Source organism: Capsicum annuum, chromosome 6, assembly GCF_002878395.1.
Source record: "Capsicum annuum cultivar UCD-10X-F1 chromosome 6, UCD10Xv1.1, whole genome shotgun sequence".
NCBI classification, from domain to species: domain Eukaryota; kingdom Viridiplantae; phylum Streptophyta; class Magnoliopsida; order Solanales; family Solanaceae; genus Capsicum; species Capsicum annuum.
In genome coordinates, this window is record NC_061116.1 from 148,260,811 (window position 1) to 148,282,502 (window position 21,692).

At 33.5% G+C, this 21,692-nt stretch overlaps 1 non-coding gene across 1 annotated transcript; it reads left to right on the forward strand.

Annotated features, from left to right (window-relative positions):
- The first annotated feature begins 20,744 nt into the window (after positions 1–20,744).
- LOC124899803 lies at positions 20,745–20,851 on the forward strand. The gene has a single exon (XR_007057367.1). It is a non-coding gene; the product is annotated as a small nucleolar RNA R71 (small nucleolar RNA).
- Positions 20,852–21,692: the final 841 nt, after the last annotated feature.

The window sequence follows — 21,692 nt, forward strand, 5'->3', positions numbered from 1 at the left end:
AAGTATTTAACTAGAAAATCAGAATAGCAGACAATGTACGTCTGAAATGTATCTAATAGTCGGACAAGCCTCTAACACTGCTAACTAGAGAGTCGTAGGGACAAATCCCCAACTAACTCAAACTGACTGAAAATAACTAAATAAACTTCTCTGAAAAGCTAAAAATTTGATTAAATGGGTCCCTGAACTATGAGGACTCACCAACTGTCGGGATGTAGATAGAGATGCTCATGGTCAAGCACGCTGCTGGAACTGAGCACCTGAACCTACATTATTAAATAATGTAGCATATAGGCATATATGTGGATCAGTACTTTTGGAATGTACTGAACATATGGAGGTGAATGCATAAGTAAAACAGTGATGGAATGTATATCTTTCTCATAAACAATGCATGCTAAGTATAAATGGCTCACCTTGGCTTGAGTAATTGAAAGCTGAAATCGAAATCATAAATCATGAATGATAAAATATGTTATATGAATACTGTGAGCCACCACACTTAGTTCTAATACTGTACCTGAAATCGATTTTCAAATCATGTATGCTAAGTGTAGGAAGGACTCACTTTTATCATATGAAAATTAAAAGTGGAAGTTTTGTAAGTATTGTCTTAAGTAGGACCATATCTGAGTAAATTTGTGAGCCTTTACACTTAGTTTTCTAAAAGTTTTTCTGTTATTCTATTTTAAGACTTAGGTCTAGGGAGGTTCTTCCAACCAACATCCACTATGTTACCTATCATAGTGTCCAACGTCTAGTTCCTATAAAGGAAAACCTCACATTGGGGAGAGGTGTGATACTCTTGCCAAGGATTATAACCTGAGCTAAGTGATCACAATTTGTATCTGTCATCTATATACACGGGAAGGATTTGAATTTGTACCTACATTGGCTCGTATTTCTGGGGCATGTGAACTAGGACACATACCCAACTCGGTGCTAAATACTACTCCCCTTTACTTTATATGCTCATTCTGTAGGAAATCCACTTTAAGACTAACATAAGGGTTTACAATGAAAACCAGTTATGCATCTATTTACTTTAAACTGTAATGAAACTAACTGTGTGGATTTCATAAATTAGTTGAGTATCAAAAGATCAAATCTTGTTCAAAATCTAAATATAAACTAGTCTTAGGGTGCTTAAAAGCATAATCTTCTTGAAATGTCAATACTTATACTTAAGGCTTAAAACCTATGCTTTAAACTCATATCAAATCATCACAAAGTTTATGCTCAATAATAAAATCTTGAAATTCTTTAATATTTCTAGTCAAGATAATGAAATTCAATTCTTAATCCGTAAAAATCATGCCACAAGCATAAAGATGTGAAAGTAAACATGCAACTCAACATTTAAATCACTTGTAACATCAACATCTTTGAACAATGATAATTGGGTGTGAACCCTAAACTGAAATTCATATAATTTCATGTAAAATTCAACTCTAAATCTAGTTTTGGGCACAAGGTTGAAAGGAGTATCCATGTTCATAACCCCACATACCTTATTCAATTTTTTGAATGCAAAATCTTGAACTTTGAATTTCTAATGACTTTCTTGAAGTTCTTGAACCCGAAAACTTGAATTCTTGGTTATATTGAAGAAGGAATGGTGAAACCTTAGATTTCTTGGACTCTAGGTTGAAGCTTTAGTATTTTCTTGGAGAGAAATTTGGTGAATAAAGAGCATAATATGCTTAGAATAAGGTTAAATTGTCTATTTCCATGAATTAGGGAAAGAGTAATTGACTTAAATGCCCTTCTAAAATTTAAAAATTGCAAATGGAGTCTGATTTTGCACCTTGGTATGTGTGGTGCTATTGCATTGCGTTATTGGAAATGGACGAGTGCGAATTTGCACTCTACCATGATGTTATTATATCGCATTGTGTCACTGGAAACGGACGAGTGCAAATTTTCACTTCACCACGATGTGGTACCTGTTCTACCATAATTTTTTATGCGACACTGGCCAATTACGGTGAGCTACTGGAAAGGATGATTTTGATTTAGGGGCTCACCGCGATGTGGTATAATTGTTGTAAGTTACTGCCTCACACAAAAAATGCCATAACTTCTCACTTGGGTGTTGGATTAGGGAAAAATTAGTATCATTGGAAAGCTGACTCAATTATCGATAATTTGGTGGGTCTTGAGATGGAAAATTCTACATACATCAAGAGTAATACACTTTCAAAGTTGATCCTTATAGAATTGAACACCAAACTTTGGACGAATTTAAGATTTTTGGATCAACTTGGCTATAAGTGATTTCTATGAACATTATTCACCTACTAAACACTTCATACACTAGGAGCTGAACTGAACTAGGAAAAGTACGGGGTATTATACTCTATTGAAGTGAGTTGCTTGGATAAGTCCCCAGCTAATTCAAATTGGATGAAAAGATAAATAACTGAAATATAAAATAAGTCTCATTCTCAAAATATGAGAACTCACCACACACTATTATTGATATTAGTATGGGATCATGGTAATGACGAGCTAGATTATGAGCGTTTGAACCTATAATGCACTAAGCAGAAGGATATTCACTATAATATATGAAGTTGAACATGATGAACATAATAGACTTGAATATGGAACTAATGAATATGAGTTGATACAATGATCCAAACAAATCAACATATAACTAACAAATACTATCTTGAATAAATGGAATATAAGGTTATGCAATAACTGATTTTGAATTGTGGGAGCTACTAGCAACCGAGATACCCTATCTAAGCTAAACGTGGCTCAACTTGTAACCTCGGCAGGAGGGGTGCTTTGTACCTTGTCAAGTGTACTAACACTGACGGGCATGGATCTACTAAACTAATGTCTAAAAAGAACTAGGGTGTCAGCCTGATCTAGTGGGTGACCCTTTTAAACATATGATGGCAATGTAGTTCTAGAACTTAGGGACTTCTACTAAAGGTCCCAACCTAACTGACGGGTGAGCCTTTATCCCTGTGGTTGCTCGGTGTTAAGTATTACTACTAACTGAATTAAACAAATAAACTACGTAACTCAATAATACTGATATCTGAGAATCGATAATAAACACTCTATCTGAAAGCATCCTAAAATATATGGAACTAAATGCTAAACTATCAATCTATGGAATGCTAACTCATCAGGTATTCATAACTCGCCATCTTTGAAGAATACAATTATTCATGACAAATTCTATATTTTGAATAGATTATGAATTCATAAAACACAAGTCCAAAACACGAAATAAGAATATAATGAGGGTTATAATATATAAGTCTATAAAGGTACTAAAGTTCATGGAAAAATATGTATTCGTGGACTATTCATGGTGAGGAACTGAAATATAAAGAGAGTCATACTTATCATGAAAATCCTAAGTGTTGAAGAATGAATTAACTGAAAAACTATGTTCACTAAAGGACTCAATGGGTGAAAGGATACCCATTGATGAAATCTCACATACTTGAAAGTGAAAACCTTGATGAAATTTTGGACTTGAAGACCGAAGATGATGAAATCTAGTTCTTGGGACTTCAAGGGTTTAATCGACTATTTTGATTTTCTTTCTGAGTGTTTATGTGATTTTAAGGGGAATGGGTATTAGGTGTTGGTTATGCTTAAGTAGGGTTTAGGCATTGGCCCCCCACCTGTATATTAAAGAAAAAGATAAGTAGCCAAAATAAAATTTTACCTCATCTTGGTAATTTGGATGAAAAGATACTTATGTTGTGAGTTAGCTCTTGTAGGTTGAATTAGTTTTTTTCCCTTTAGGATAGCCAAACGATATAGTATAGTGTTCTAAATAATGGGAAAAAATCATATTTCCCTTTAAAAATTATAACTAAAAGTTGATGTGGACAATATGCAGACTAACCAATGGATTGTTAGTTCTTCCAACCAATCGTTAGTTTTGGTCGTTAGCCCATGAGGGTCCTCTAGACTTTATCAGACAGACCAACCAACAACTCGTTGGTTCTTCTCATGGCTTCTAAGGTTTTTTGCTTACGTTTGGGATTTTGTGTCTGCTCTACACACGAACATATAGGACAGGTCATTCTAAGAACCAATGGTTCATTATATGGGTCGTCATATCTGACAGCTTGACAGTGCTTCATTACAATGGTCATAAATTCTTACTTTAGAATCGAATTTACAAATGATCGATGGCGTTGAAAAGAAAACTCAAAGACCTTTAATTTAGTGGTTCTTGAACTACAAATCTCTTCATATTCTAGGAGTTATACTCATTTAAAGTTGACCCTAGTAAAATCATATATGAAAACTCGATAAGTAAAGAAGTTTTCAACTTAACTTTGAGCTAGAAGTTCAGTATGACTTTAATTCATATCTAAATCACTTCCTATACTAAGAAATCATCCGATTTGGTTCTATACTCATTTGAAGAATGATTGTAATCTTAGTTTTGGAATTCGGGGTGTTACAGATACTTTGGTGAAATAAAATATTATTGATTATGTTTTGGAGCTTAGAGTAACTGGTAAAGTTGCTTTCATGTGACCAGGAGGTCACGGGTTCAAGCCTTGGAAACAGCCTCTGGCAGAAATGCAAGGTGAGGCTACATACGATACACACTTGTAGTGTGGCCCTTCCCCGAACATCGCGCATAGTGGTAGCTTTAGTGTACCAGGCTGCCCTTTTACTACATTTTGGAGCAAGAAATCATGAGGAGGCTATTCTAGGATTCATTTTCTTACTCTTTCACTCATTTTTAATTCTTGCATGAACAACTTCAACTTTTTAAGTTTGTTTTCAATTTTGAGTGGCTAAAATTTCTTGTTTTGTGGTTGAGGCTAAATGTATAATTGTATAGCACACTTCTGATTCGAGTTAAGTTTGATCTATCATATTGGTTGTTCTTATGCTCCTGCTTTCACTATTTCGATGTCTGGCCAATATTAAGATAAATTTCTGATTTTTGACTGAACTCGAAAGGAGAATCATAAGGGTAGAACGAAGAGCCTAGGGAGTGATAAAGTTTTTGTCTTTAATAAAATAAAGATTTGTTTTGCGTCTAGGATAGAAGTATATCTAGAGTGTCTCATTTGGTTACAATACATGAAGATATTTTCATGGGGTTATTACATTCATGATTAACAATGTAGTTGTGAGGTCAATTTAAGTAGATATTTAAAGGCTCAAAAGATCATAATTATTTTATCAACCCCGTAAACCAATAATCAGATAGATAACTTAGCTGAAGAGAAATGGATGTTCTACAGAATTTCAAGAGATGCCCTGAGCCGGCTCATGGGCCAAGTGGACGAGGTGGCCGCTTTAGGCCTTCAAATATTTTAGGCCCCCAAAAAATTATTATAAGTTGGCCTTATGTGCTAATTTGTTTGGGAAAAAAACAAATATTTAAACGAAGTAACAAGCAAATCTAAGTAGTGAGATTTTGTTATAATATCAAGTTAGAAATTTTTTCAATGAGTTATACTGTTCTAACTTTCTATTCTCTTTTAATTTAATTTTTCACTGAGTCTCAATTATTAATCCGCTTCAAAAATAACAATTAACAAATTTTCTATTTAAAAGGTTAGAAAAATACACATCAAATAATGTATGTATGATTTTTATAAAATTAAAAAAGTTTAAAGCCTCGTATTGTGATTTGGTTGTAGGCTATCGATTAGGTCGAGCCGCCCAGGAGATGCCTTCACCATGGAATATCTCCTTAATACTGTTCACAAACACTTTTGATTATCTTGCTTCTTTTATTATTAATTCTAGAATTAAAACAACAAACAAATCTGTTAGAATTGTACTTGTTTAATCTCACAGTACTAATTGAATTCGTTATTTCACTTCACAATAACACTGAAGCATATATAAACACTTCATATTTTGATCTCCTTTACTCACATTATATTCTATTACTTTACTTATCTTTCGCGCGATATTCAGCTACTAATACTTGGATCTAACCAGTTAAATCAACATGCATCATTGACTTCATATAAATTTAACTATACCCTTTTTCTATTACGCAAGTTTATGTCATTTTTACACATAAGAGATCATCTTCACTTTTATACATGAGAGATTTGAAAAATTAAATTTGTTTTCATTTAATTTATAAATGGCTATTAGGGGTAATTTCCACTAGCATCAAAGTGGTGAAATTGCACACGTCTAACTGCACTAGAAAGACGTGATATGCACACAGCTAGCTGCCTGCTGAGACATTGACACTTCAGCACGAGCACAATTGATAGTTGGTTGCGTGAGAATAGCAAAGTTTGAAGTCTTAAACTTTCTTTATCTCAAGAAAGACATGCTACTTATAGCAAAATGAAAATCTCGATCAGCTATATCTCCAATGAATCTGATCAGAGACAAGTTCTCGTGTGCATGCATCTATCTGCTTAAAGAGAAAATAGAGAGACCAGTAGGTAACTCAATGAGGTTCTTATTAGCTTAGGTGAGTTAAAGATGTCATTTGATTGGGACACAAGTTATCCCGGGATTAGTTATCCCAACCTCAAGGTGGGATAAATGTCACACTACAATTCCGGGATAACTAATTCTGGAATGAGTTATCCCATGCATTTTATCCCAACCAAATATGAGATAAGTTCATCGTAAAATTAATCACGGAATTAGTTATCTATTATTACTTGTCCCAAACGAGCCCTGAGGAGATTCACATTGCGGTATACAAATAGGGTTAAGATAAAGTTTTAGTAAACTGTTAAATTCGTGCCATGAGAGAAAAATCATAGTGTAGAGGTAAAGAAGTTCATAAGTTATAATTTTACATCACAAGTTTAAATATATAAAAACTATCTATTGTATATGTTTTAAAAACAAAAAATCACTTACATAAATTTTGGATGTCACTGTTGTTAGGCTAGGGTAGGCAGGGGCGGACCCACGTGGTCCGTGCCGTTGCTTGAGCACCCATTCTTCCCGGTAAAATTTTATATATTTATATAGAAAATACAGTAAAATCGATTATAATATATTGTTAATCACTCATAGATAAAAATAGTTGTTGTGAGCACTCACAGCCTTCAAATCCTAGATCCATCCCAGAGGGTAGGGGTGTTCAATGAAAACTGCTTAAGTGCACCAAATCTAGAAAATTCAATCAAATGAAAGAAAAAAATTGATTAATGGTTTGGTATAGAAAAAAAAATCGATTAATGGTTTGGTATGGGAAAAAAATCGATCATAATTGATTTGATTTGAGTTCAACTAAAATATATTAAATCGAATCAAACGAAATTGACATCACTTGTATACACTTTTTAAAAATATTTTACACTTAAAGAATATGTTTTATAATGTTCTTTTTTTGTATTTTTTTTTTTTAAGAATCATATATTATTTCATGTTTAGACTTACCATTTCGAAGGTCCAATAATTTATGGAAGTTTCAAAAATAGTAAAAGTTTGGCACAAAATTCATCTTTCATAGCTACACTTTACACATTTATCATTTATAGCCGTTGTATTCGATTTACAGTCGTTGTATTAACTTTTACTCAGTGGCCTATATGCATAAAAGACAGAAATACATTACATATTTAGTCTCGCTAAAAACACTATCATTTTTTTCTTTTTTATTTTTTTATATTTTTTTCTTTTTCGTGTTTTCCCTGTTTTTTCTTCTTCTTTTTTCTATTTTTATTTTTTTCGTTTCTTCTTTTTATTTTTTTTATTTTTTTCTCTCTTCTATCTCTAACTTCTATTTCTCTCGTGTACTACAAGAACAAGTCGGAGGGATACTTAGGACTAGTCAAAGTTCAGATGAACCATGAATAAAACGTGATAAGTCCAGGGGGTAATCAATACTTCTCTCTTTATTATATACTAATGCCATTGCTGATTTCTACACATGAGAGATAGATTATCAATTTTTTGAGAAGTTGATTATTCACCAACTCATAGGTTTATGATCAACTATTTGATTATATGAACAAGTTAGAATGATGACCAAAGAATAGAAACTAAATTAAATAAAATTAAAGTATAAAAATTAACGCCCTTCAAACATTGTAAAATAATTTAGATACATTAATTGTGATACCAAATCACTTTTGAACATGACCAAGTGATATTTAAGGCATGCTATAGTCGTAAATCAGTGAGATAGAACTAAAAAGGAAAGAAATAAAATAACATTTATAAGTACCATCCAAACAATGCAAAACAGCTAGATATCATCAAATGAGACTAGACGCGTCTAATGAGCATAAGGAAGAATTATGGTTGTAACTTGTGGGTGTTCATAGGACAAGTAGTGTTTGAGAACAAGTAGTCCTTCTCAATGCAGATGTTTGTTCTGAGTAATTGGTTGTTACTATCATCACTCCTCCTTATACTCTTTTGATCGAGTGTTTAATTATTTTTGTACCCTCATATGGTGATATTTAGTCATTTTTCATTACTTGAATGATGTTTATTTATTTTAATTTATTTTGTTATATTTCTTTCCTTTTTAGTTTCGTCTTACTTGTCAATAGAATTAGATGATTGATGCTAGACCTATAAAGATATCGTGCATATATTATATATAAATGTATGCATCTATACTAGACTAAATTAACAATCATGTATCGATCAATTAAGTCTAGTGAAAAGTAAGACAAGACTAAAAAGGAGAGAAATAAAATAAAATAAAATAAAATAAATTAACATCATTCAAGCAACGGAAAGCGACTAAATATCATCATATGAGAGTACAAAATAATTGAACACTAGATCAAATGAGTATAAGAAAGAGCAATGATAGCAACAATCAATTACGCATAACAAACGTCTGCATTGAGAAGGACTACTTGTTCTCAAACACTACTTGTCTCATGAACACCCACAAGTCACAACCATCACTCTTCTTTATACTCATTAGACACGTCTAATCTCATTTGATGATCTAGTTGTTTTACATTGCTTGAATGGTGCTTTTTTTTTTTATTTCTTCCCTTTTTAGTCTCATTTCACCGATTTATGACTATAGCATGCCTTAAATATCAATTGATCATGTTCAAAAGTAATTTGGTGTCACAATTGATGTATCTAAATTATTTTACAATGTCTGAAAGGTGTTAATTATCATACTTTAATTTAATTTAATTTCTCTTTTTTGTGATTATTTTAACTTGTCCATATATTCAGATAGTTGATCCTAGACCTATGAGTAGGTGAATAATCAACTTCTGAAAAAATTTATAATCTATCATGTGTAGCATCAACAACGGTGTCAGTATATAATAAATAATTTGCATAGTGTAGTATTTCTTCAATCTCTTTTTACTTCATCAATTTTAAGAAGTTCCAACTATGCCTTGTTTATAATTACAACTCTTTCAGGCATGCAATGATTGGGTCTATAGTAAATCTTATTAATCGATTATAGAAGACATAAAATATTCTTTAAACCTTTTCCAACGGTCACTTTTTTGGTAGCTCCACTACAAAAATGACATGGACCTTTTTGAGCTCCTCCATGTTCATTTATTCATCCTTTTCTCATTTTGATTTAACAATATCAATGTCGTTCTTTCTCATTTCGAACACTTCTTATCTTGTTTCAAAGCCTTCATCTGTTGCATAATTTCGGTGATCGTCGGAAAAGCGATATCAAGTATTGTACGAAAATCAGGTAATAAGAACACGACTATAGTCTATTAAGTCTAGGATCATAAATGAACCTGTTCTCATTGTTCAAATTTCTGGCACACTAACCAATGAAATACGAAAAAAATTTTACCATACAATCGGAAAGGACAGTCATAATCCATAAACAATCAAACAAATATCAACTTAAAAGCACAGATTTTCAGTAAAATTAAATTCTACTTTTTAAAAAGATTTCATTTTTTTTCATCCAAATCAAATAAATACCTAATTAACCAAACAGTCTATTAATAGAACAACATCCGAATTTTTTGGCACAACAACCGATTAAATTCACAAAAAAATTTCACCATGCACTCAACAAGGACAATCACAATCCATCAACAATCAAACAAATATCAACTTCACAGATTTTCAATAAAATTAAGTTCCATTTTTTAAAAAGATTTCAGTTTTTTCCATCCAAACCAAACAAATACCTAATCAACTGAACGGTCTGTTAACAGAATAACATCCAAATTTCTTGACACATTAGGTGATTAAATTCGCAAAAAAATTTCACCATGCAATCGACAAGAACAACCATAATACATCAACAATAAAATAAATATCAATTTAAAAACACAGATTTTCATTAAATTCAAGTTCCATCTTTTTAAAAAAAAAAATAATTTTTTCCATCCAAACCAAACAAATACCTAATCAACTGAACAGTTTATTAATAGAACAACATCCAAATTTTTTGACACATTAGCCAATTAAATTTACAAAAAAATTTTACTATGCAATCGACAAGAACAATCATAATTCATCAACAATCAAATAAATACCAACTTAAAAATAAAAAAATCAGTAAAATCAATCCCTTTTTTTAAAAAAAAAAAATCCTCCAAAATCAACTCAATTACCACAAAGCAAAATCAAAAAAAGAAAAAAAAATCCATCAATATGGAGCACAAATTACTAGGGAGATGAAGAAAAATTATTTAAAGTAGAAGATGAAAGATCTTAGAGCTTTAGAGAAGATAAAAATGGAAACTAAAAGTTGGGAAAAGAGGAAAGAGAAATGACCACGATTTTGTGAGTGGGAGTGAGGAGAGAGAAAAATTTTTTTGGTATTTAATAAAAAAGTGGGGTTAAAAAAATATTTAATAAATACATAAGGGGTGGCAAAATATTTTTTTTTAACACTTTAACTCATACCCCACCACTTTATCCAAAATTCTAAAATTTTAAATAAAAAATAAAATAGTGTTTATTTCTCAAAATAAGTTTTCAAAGTGGCCTTTCAACTAAATCTTCTCATGTTTCATTATGAAAATAGAATAAAATAATTTTATTTTTAAAATAAAAAATAATACTTGAAAGTTGGAGAAATATTTGACCAAGAATTAAAATAAAGTTGTTTTTCCATCTTTGTAAGTAAATTGAAGTGAAAACACCCTTTTCGTTGTTTTTGGATTTTTTAAAATTTTTTGAAAAATAAAACAAATAAAGTGAAAGTATAAATTTCTAGAATTTAATGCCCAAATATGTTTTTCGAGGTTGAACTCTGAAAAGAAGTGAATAATATTCATAGCTAAATCGGTCTCTAATACGATGTTTGATTTATAATTTCTTACCAACTAATACATATATAAACTATGAGAGAATTAATATATTAGCTTATAAATAGAAGATGAAGTAACTAAATGTATAACTTAAAACTGTAAGTTGAATTTATCGATGAGGCCAAGCGCACACATGTTAAATCTAGTTATGTTCAGGACCTGTTACCCGCAGACTGATTGTCTATATGATGAAACAATGGACTTAAGTAAATATGGAACAAAGCTTTGAAAAGTACAGTGTTGAAACAGCTCCTAACTACATTCAAACTCACACATAGCTGCCATTGCAATAGTTACCAAGATCGAATAAAAGAAGGGAGAAGAGGGAGAAAGAAAAATGTTGAGCTAAGATAAAATTTGTGTATTAAAAGTTGGTTACAATGTGAGCTGATTGCATCTATTTATAGGCCCACATGCTCATCACATGAGCATCTAGAAGTTTCCTAACAGCTCACTAACAACTCCCTAACTAAGTCAACTTACTCTATGATCAGTAACTAACAATATCAAAATAAAACCAATGGAACAGTAACTACTATGCTAACCAACTAACGGCTATAGCTGAACAAATATTCTAATTTCCATAATAAGTTTCAACACTCGCACTCAAGCTGCAGGGTATAAAATGCTGAGAGCTTTCTTAGGAGGTGTGAGTGTTGATCATGACTCAAGCTCTTGGTGAGAATGTCAGCAACCTGTTGTCCAGTCTGCACATACACGGGTTAAACTAATCCTTCCTTGATCTTATCTCTGATAAAGTGACAGTATATCTCAATATGTTTGATCCTCTCATAAAAAGTAGGATTTGCAGCCAGTTGAATAGCTGACTTGCTATCAGAGAAAATGGTAATAAGGTTTGGTGATTGGTACCCTTAGTTCTGCTAACAACTCTGCCAACCATGTTACTTCTACCAAAGCTGAGGCCATGCTCCTATATCCTGCCTCAGCTAAGCTCCTGGAAACAGTGTATTGTTTCTTAGATTTCCAGGATATCAATGAACCACCAAATTTTACCACATAGCCTATAATAGACCTTCTAGTGTTTAGGCATGCATCCCAATATAAGTCACACCAACAAACCAACTCTGTAGAAGGATGTGTCGTGAGCAAAATCCCATGTCTTACAGTTTCTTTCAGATACCTTACCACTCTATTTACAACTTCCAGATGAGATCTCTTTGGCTGTTTCATAAATTGGCTTAGTATTTGTACTGTATAGCTGATATCAGGCCTTGTTATTGTTGCATACATCAATTTTTCAACTAGCTTTTGATATAGTTGCACATCTCTCAACATAATATCTCTTTTAACACCTGTTGTTTCATCTACTTCAACAAATATTAGCTTAATATTAGTCTCTAATAAAGTGGAAGCTGGTTTAGCACCAGCAAACCCAGTATCAGATATGAATTCCAGAATGTATTTTCTCTGGTTTAAGATTACTCCACTTAGAGATCTTAGCACTTCAATACCTAAGAAGTACTTAAGCTCACCTATGTCTTTAAGCTTGAATTGTTGATGTAAAATATCTTTTTCTGCATTTATCATCTCTACATTATCACCTGTTATCACAAGATCATCTACATAAACCAGAATCACCACCATTTCTTCTGACCTTTTCAAAGTAAAAAGTGAATAATCATAGCTACTCTAAGTAAATCCTGCATTGATTAGTGCTGAAGTAAGCTTTATATTCCACTACCTGGATGCTTGTTTAAGTCCATATAGTGACTTGATAAGTCTACAAACTTTGTGATGTTTCCCTTCTTTGAATCCATCTGGCATTTCCATGTACAGCTCTTCCTCTAAGTCACTTTGCAGAAAGGCATTGTAAATATCCATCTGGTACATGTGCCATCCTTTTGATACTGCCAAAGCAATGACACTCCTTACTGTAACCATTTTGGCTACTGGAGAGAAGGTGTAATGATAATATTATCCTTCTAGTTGGCTATATCCCCTAGCTACCAACCTTGCTTTGAACCTCTCTACTTCACCATTGGCCTTATATTTGACTTTATACACCCATTTTGAACCAATAATGTTCTTTTCTGGAGGCATGTCAACCACCCCCAAGTGTGGTTATCTTCCAGGGCCTTGACTTCCTTCTTTATAGCTTCAATCCACCTCTCATATTTATTGGCTTTATTGTAGGATTGAGATTAAGTTTTTGATGCCAAACTGCACACAAACCTCTGATATTTGGTACTAGTCTTAACAAAAGATAGATAACTTGCCAGAGGATACCTTGTCCTCTTTCTTACTCCTGGTAAGGTATAGTCCATCAACCAAGCAGGTTGTTTGATGGCTCTAGATGATCTCCTTGAAGAAACTTCTGTAGATGTTGATAGTGGATCATCTATGCTTGTTTCATTATGAGTAATCTCATCTTGGATGCTGTCATTTTCATGTATTGATATATCTTCATTGTGTGATTCATATAAGTGGTTATCATGATCTGTGTAAATATTTATTTCTTTATCTACATTAGCATGTATCAGTGAACTTGGTTGAATAAAACCTGCAGGTGATTCTGAACTTGGCTTATCTGCAAAAGGAAACGAGTCTTCTTTGAACACTATATCTCTTGTAACAAACAACTTGTTAGTGCACTAGTCCAAAAGGATATATCCCTTTTGAGTATTAGAATATCCCATCAATATATCAACTTTAGCTCTTTCAGAGAACTTATCACCCTTTGGGAGTACTGAAGTATAACACTTACATCCAATTACTCTCAGGTGTGTAAAGGATGAAACTTTGCAGAACAACATCTCATAGGGACTTTTTCGTCCAATAGATGTAAACGACAACCTGTTAATAAGGTAGACATCAGCCTTGATATTCAAATCCCAAAAGCTGGTAGGCATTTGTGATTGGAACCTGATAGCTCTTGCAATATTAAGTATCTATCTATGCCTTTTTTCAACCACAACATTTTGTTGTGGTATGTAGGGACAACTACTTTGGTGTATTACTCCTAGGGACTGAAACAATTCTTTACACTTAGAATTAATGAATTCTGTCCCATTGTATGATCTAAGTATCTTCACTTGAACACCAAACTGATTTTAAATCATAGTAAAGAAATTTTTTATGGCAACAATACATTGAGACTTCAGCTGTAACAAATGCAACCATGTGTATCTGCTAAGATCATTAACAACAGTTAAGAAGTATTATTTCTTATCAAAAGTAGGTATCTTATAACGTCCCCAGAGATCCATATGTACAACATCAAAATATTTTATAGCTCTTGAAATGCTAACAGGGAAGATCAATCTAGTCTGTTTAGCCAGTAGACACATATGACACTTATTTATAATATCTATATCACTATTGTGTCTTATTATATTGAGAGTTTTTAACACTTGAGAAAAGGGAATTCCCAACCTTATATGCCAGAACCTGCAGTCATGCACCTCTATTCCTGCAGCTTATTTCTGATAGGCTACATTATTAGAAGTTCCAGTTACTCCACATACACTCTTAAGGATGTATATTCCTCCACTTTTCTTACCAATCCACTTCACTTTGCCACTATGAAGGTCCTGAAACACATAGAAGTCAGGGTAGAAAGTAACAAAGAAAGATAGTTGCTTAGTCATTTTAGACATTGACAGCAAATTCAGCTTAAAATCTCGGATATATAATACCTCCTACAACCTCATCCTTAAGTACATGTGCTTCCCCTATATGTGATATATCAACCTTAGCTCTAGTAGGTAAATTTACTTTATCACACATGGTATTATCCATTTTGTGACAGTTTGAAAAAACATGTTTGTGTGCTGCAACATGATGTGTGGCTCTGAGAAACCTTGTGCCTTTGCTACAACAACATTGTTGATATCTTTATTACCCTGGCTACTAGATTGATCATTCAAGCATGAATTGTCTGCCTTAGGTTCAAGAAAACTGTGAGCTGATAACTGATTGTTGTTGTGACCAGTAGTTGATTGCTCATATCTACCAGTTCTGCCTTGACCACTGTAAAATGGTTGATTTGGTGTTCCCCTTGGGTTGTATTTGTTTCTCTTCTTGTTTCTCCAGTCATTAGGATATCCATGCATCTTGTAACAATTCTCCCTTGTGTGACTAGTGAAATTATAGTAATCACACCTTTTGTTCTTGTATCCTTGACTTTTATAACTTATTGATGTTTGATTCCTGTTCCCATATCCTACTTGTGCATTATTTCTATGCATTTGCATAGCAATAGGTTCAGTCTTATCACTGATAGTTATAGCACAAGAAAGTTGTTGGATTTCATCTTCAATTATCATTGCATATGCTTGATTTAGTGTAGGTATTGTCCCCTTCATCAATATTTGTCTCTTTGCTTGATCATAAGCATCATTTCGGCCACTCAAAAAATGTATGAACCTCAGCTGACATAAGCACTCTGCATAATCCTTAGACTTAGGACAATTACATAATGGAATGGGAATAACTGCATCAAGTTCACTCCATAAGTTTTTCAACTTAGTAAAGTATGTTGAGATTGAATTTGTGCCTTGGTGAAGATTATTGATTTCCCTGTGTAATTAATACAACCTCATGGGATTTACTTTATCAAACATTTCCTTAAGATCTTCCTATACCTCACAAGCATTTTTTTGCATACATAATACCACTGAACAACTCAACACTTACAGAACTCATCAACCATGAAAGGACCACTACATTACATGTCTTCTATTGATCATACAACTCCTTTCTGTGTATGTCCTTACTACAAGCTCCAGTTACAAAGTCGTACTTCCTCTTTTCCAATAGTGCAATCTTCATAGATCTATACCAAACTCCATAATTTTTTTAACCAATCAGTTTGATAGGGATTAATGTAGCTCCTGCTACATCTAATGCCCAGGAATAGGGGATCACTAGGATCAATCTTAGGTGCCATGTCTTATTTGCAAGCTACGACTAAATTGAAATCAAAATATCACAAGAACCTTGGAATCTACAACTTGTACGCAGAGATCTATGGCTCACAAATGGAGATCGAAACTCCTCTAATCTTACTAGGTTATAAACAGAAATCACATAACAGGAAACTCACTGTATTGCATGTATATTCTCATTCGATTGTGGCTTCTTCAGATCTACGATCACCTTCTCTGATACCATATTAAAACAGCCCTAACTATATTCAAAGTCACACATAGCTACCATTACAGCAGTTACCAAGCTCGAATGAAAGAAGGGAGAAGAGAGAAATATTGAGCTAAGAAAAAATTTGTGTATTAAGAGTTGGTTACAATGTGAGATGATTGCATCTATTTATAGGCTCACATGCTCATCACATGAGCATCTAGAAGCTTCCAAACATCTCACTAACAATTCCCTAACTAACTCAACTTACTCTATGATCAACAACTAACAATATCAAAATAAAACTAATTGAACAGTAACTACTATGCTAACCAACTAACTATTATGGCTAAACAAATGTTCTAATTTCCACAATAAGTTTCAACATACAGGATTCATTAACGTTGTATTTGTCAACCTGCATCATAGTCGGTCCTATGACAGGTCTTTCAATTTAATCTTAGGCTTGTCATACACTTACCTCAAATTCGAGGCTTTTTCTTTGTTAAAGCCTGCTAGTCAAATGTATGTTATATAATACGGCACCTCCCTCGAAGTGAAAAGACATTTCCTCTTCCCCTCGCCTTTTTGTTTGTTTATTTTATAAATCGGCTTTCAAATATCCATTAAGATCTTCCTTCAAATTAATTCATAACCTAATACTTCAAGGACCATGACCCCTTGTTTTAGCTCAAACATGGCCTCTATAACATTTGACCCTTCTATCACTAACTTTTGCCATGATGTTTTGCCCTAGAAACAACTTTAAAGTCGAAGAATCCAAACTCTGATCGATCAATGACCTAGGTTCCCTGGCGAAAAAAAAGCAATATCTTAACCACTCACCTCAATTGCGAATTTCTCAAATCCATTTGCATAGTGGCACCATGTCGTTTGGAGAGTGTCATTTCCACCGATACAGGCTACTCTCTTATTTACACCTATTATTTCACCCTAGGCCTCAGACCATCAGTTGTAAAGTTGATCACGGCTTTTTATGCAAGATTTTGGCTAAGTCAAGGTTAAGATTATCCTAGCATGTGAAGGACGGTCGATTGTCTCTACACGCTCTCGCTCATAGCCGGGAAAGTCTATCTTTTGATCATCTTCTTCTCCTATACTCACCTTGCCTCTTCTATGGTGGTGTGGTCAAGCTTGTAAAGTGAGGGCAAAGAACCTTCTTCTCTAATTTAGATGATATTTACAGTAGAGGATGGACTAACATGTTTGTTGATGTGGCTACCAAGATCTATCCAAGAAATTTCCCATGTTCCCCTGGAACTCCCATCGTGAGTACCTATATTTTTTAATTCTTTCTTTATATGCAACCCCAAAATGGTATCTTCTGACCTTTCTGCTTTTATGTTAGCTCTAAAATGGCAATCAAATGCATCGTCGTTAGATGCACTTTTTGCCAATCCAAGACGTTGATCTCTGAAATCTTGAGAATTTCCTATGTCGATAGTCAGACATGGAAAAGATCGATTCTGGCCAGGGGTGGAGGTCGTCCAAGACCCATGCAAGTGTTTCTCGTAACTTTACTTATTTCAACTTCTTCATACTTACACAATTTTTTTTCTGAGCTCTCTCCAATTTTAGGACTGACTAATGGATCTATTCTTCTTCCTTCCCAAGCGGTCGTCTCATCCTTTACCGAAGGCCAGCTACCTTTGGACAGGACCCCGACAGTGAATCTGGTGAATAAAAAGTACTGCCAGCGGTCATTGGCTCATCTGACACGGATACTCCTAACGAAGTGTTGCGTCCAACCGCACACACAAGTATTAGCAAGCCAAATATCTAGGGACTTGGCATTTAGCAAATAATTTAATTCAAGTATTATCATTAAATTTAAACGAGTGTGAATTGTAACCAAAAAGAGCTTGAGTCAAAAAAATATTTAGGAAAACTCAAAGGTCAAGGCATATTGAACCATCCTACAGAGCTATATAGTCTCGTTGGCTAAGTTGACTATCTTGATTGTTGATTTACAGAGTTAATGTCATGATTATGATCTTTCGAGCCTCTAATCGTTTATTTAAATTAGCCTCACAACTACATTATTGAGCGGGGATGTGGGAACTAATTCAAACACATTTATATTTTATCTCGTATTTGAACCAATCGGGGTGAATTAGGTATATTCCTTTCCTAAACGCCAACCTTATCTTTAATTCATCTAAAAGACAAGATCCCACTTCATATGTTCTACATTCAAATCTAATGTTACTCCTTCCAAGCTGACAATAGAAATACAGATGTATTCTAAAGGTCGCAAGTCAATATAATAGTAATTACAAGAACATATGAACAACCAAATATGATAATCAACTTTAAACCAACTTAGATGTATGCTAAGAAATCATGTTCGTAGCATAAATCCTAGAAAGAGAGTTCTTAGATACTCATAGTCATACAATGAATCACCATAAATAAATTCATTAGTAAAAACTACAAGATACTAAAGTTAAAGAACAAAGAACCCTAGTTTAGAGCTCTTGATGCTTTCTCCTCTATCCATTTGTGTGTTGATACAAAGAATATGCATAAATGTGGCAAAGTACTCTGTATATAATGTTTTAGGTCGTCCATATGCTTCCCCATACGAAACATATACTTTACAAATTTACCCCCACTGAAATAACATAAAAACTAACTTTTAGACATCCTAGGAGGGAGTTGCATCGCAGATTGCAGGACCAAGGGGTTGATTCCCAGGCCCATAGAATACCCCAAATAGTGTGCCCTTTCAATAGGGGTACGTGGTAAGGTCCCCTCCCATCCTATGGGGGTGCAGCGCAAGGCCAAGCCCTCTAGGCGAGGTTTCGGCCAATCTTTTCTCCTTTCTTCTTATGCACTTGTCCCTTATTTTTCCACTTCTTATGGCTTGTTGTAGGATTCATTTAGATTCCATTATACCTATAATTATCTCCTACAATATCATATAATAATCATTAATACATGAAACATAGTAGAGCTCGTCAAATTAGACCAGAATAAGCATATAACTCAAGTTAACATCACTAGTTTTCTCGTCTAAATTATATTTGATCATTTTGACTCTTGACTTGTTTCAAATTCACCTTAAACACTCTAAACATGTAAATTAGCACACAAATACAAACTCTATACTTTATTAAGAACATCATGTTATCCTCAAAAGTAAGCTAAACAAGCGTAGATAATAACACTTAGGTGTATATATACATCTAAGAACACCACTCCACACTTAAAGATTTGTTCATCCTCAAACAACTCTTTACATTAAGCACCATCAAAAAAGTCTCTAACATTACTACTAAAAGTAAGACACTCAAGTTAGAACTAAAACAACTCCATTAATAGCAAGTTCACCATTAGGCATGTCATATTCTAATTGAAAACATATGAATACTACTTTAAGACTTCCTAACCGAAAGAATTGACTCTACCAAGCAAACTCAGGTATATTACTCAAAAATGAGATCATATAAGTCACCTAACCATCATCAAACATGAGCCCTCACTACAAGAGAATCACACATATTCACTCACTAATATGCAATTTATCATAAGAATGGGTGTAAGAATCAATTTTTGCACACTCTCACAAAGAATTCACATGTCACATAACATGAACCGTAAGCTTTCCCTTAGTGTAGTACTCTGTTAATATCATAACATCAAATTTTAAGATCGAGTAGTACTTTAAGTGTTGTAATGTAGGCTAAGGGATGGGTAGGTACTATTCTGGACAGTAATAGTAACGATCTTCCTTAAGTGCTTTATTACATCACACTTTGAATTAAACTCATCTCTAATCAACCTATTTTTCACAATTTTTATCTTTGTATCTCTCTTTTATTTTACCATATCTCTTTAAGCTAGCTTACACATCTTTAGTAAGAAGTATTTGTCATCAATTCATGATTTACTTTTGATCATTTTTTTATATTGAACTACTCCCTCCCAACAACATATAAAATTTTTAACACACCAAAAGCTATTTTCTTTGGGAATCACTTTCACTTCTTCCTTCTTCAATTATACACTCCTTAACACTTAATCTTTCAACTAAAGAACTTAGAAGTTTTGGATTAAATTATAACCAATTAAAAGAAAAGAAATAAGCTACATATAAGGCTACTAAAAAAAATAGGCTAAAGGATAAACGAGGTTAACTAAGATCATGCAAAAAGGATATATAAATAAGGTACAAAACATGGTTGTCAAAGAAACACCTATATCATCTCCTAAATTCAACATCCTTTATTTCGCTTTGAAAATACACCAAGAAAATTGAAGACATCAATATATAAATGAAATATAATTAAAACCTTACACATACAGGGCACATGCTTAAATTAAAAATGATTTCTATAGACTCGCAATCAATATATACATGAAATATAATTAAAAACAAAAGTGTGAGCTAATACCTCATTTGTTTGTTGGTGATGTGGGCAATCTCTGAGAGGAGACTTGAATCTCTCCCATGCATAATAGAGATTTTTGTCCGCCTTCTGCTTGAAACTTAGGATCTCACTCCTCAACCTTGAAGTTTTGCCAGAAGGAAATAATTGGACAAGGAACTTCCTTGCCAATTCGTCCCAAGTTGTAATTGAGTTTGAAGGTTTTGCCTTCAACCATTTCTATGCTTTTTCCAATAATGAGAATGGGAAGAGTGTGAGCCTCACGTAGTCTATAAAGACTCCAGCAGGAATGAACATGTCACTGATTTCCAAGAAATTTTATAAGTGGACTAGTAGATCCTTATGTGATAGGCATGTGAACTACCTGCTACTGTATAATAATTGCACCATGTTCTGCTTAAGCTTAAATCAACCTTCTGTAGTTGGTCTGCAAATGCTCAAGGTAATATTAGTTTTTACTAGTATTGCTACTTTGTGCATTGTCCTGTGGGCTGGTTCTTCATCACCCAAGATTGCAGTAATAGTGTCGCCTAGTTGAGCTTGTGGGATTGGATAGAGAAGTATTGTTTCTCTCTTCTATTGGTTCAAGCATCGTTCAGGTTCAGGATATGGTTCAACCAAATCCCTTTTCCTTCCCAGCTTATTTGAGATTCAAACCTGTACCTGCAAGTTCAGTATCCAAGACCAAGTTGTCAGCACTTATCAAACAAAATAGCAAAATAAAAAATAAAAAAATTGCTAATTTTAAAGTCCCTGACAACGACGCCAATAACTTATTGCTCATCCAATCGCATACGCAAGTGTACATAGTCATGCACAAAATGCACTGAATTTTGCGAGCCGAATATCGATCCACATGGACTTGGCATTTATCAAGTAATCCAATTCAAGTATTACTATAAGAGTTAAATGAGTGCGACTTGCAACTAAAAAGATCTTGAGTTTTATTATGATAAAAATAACA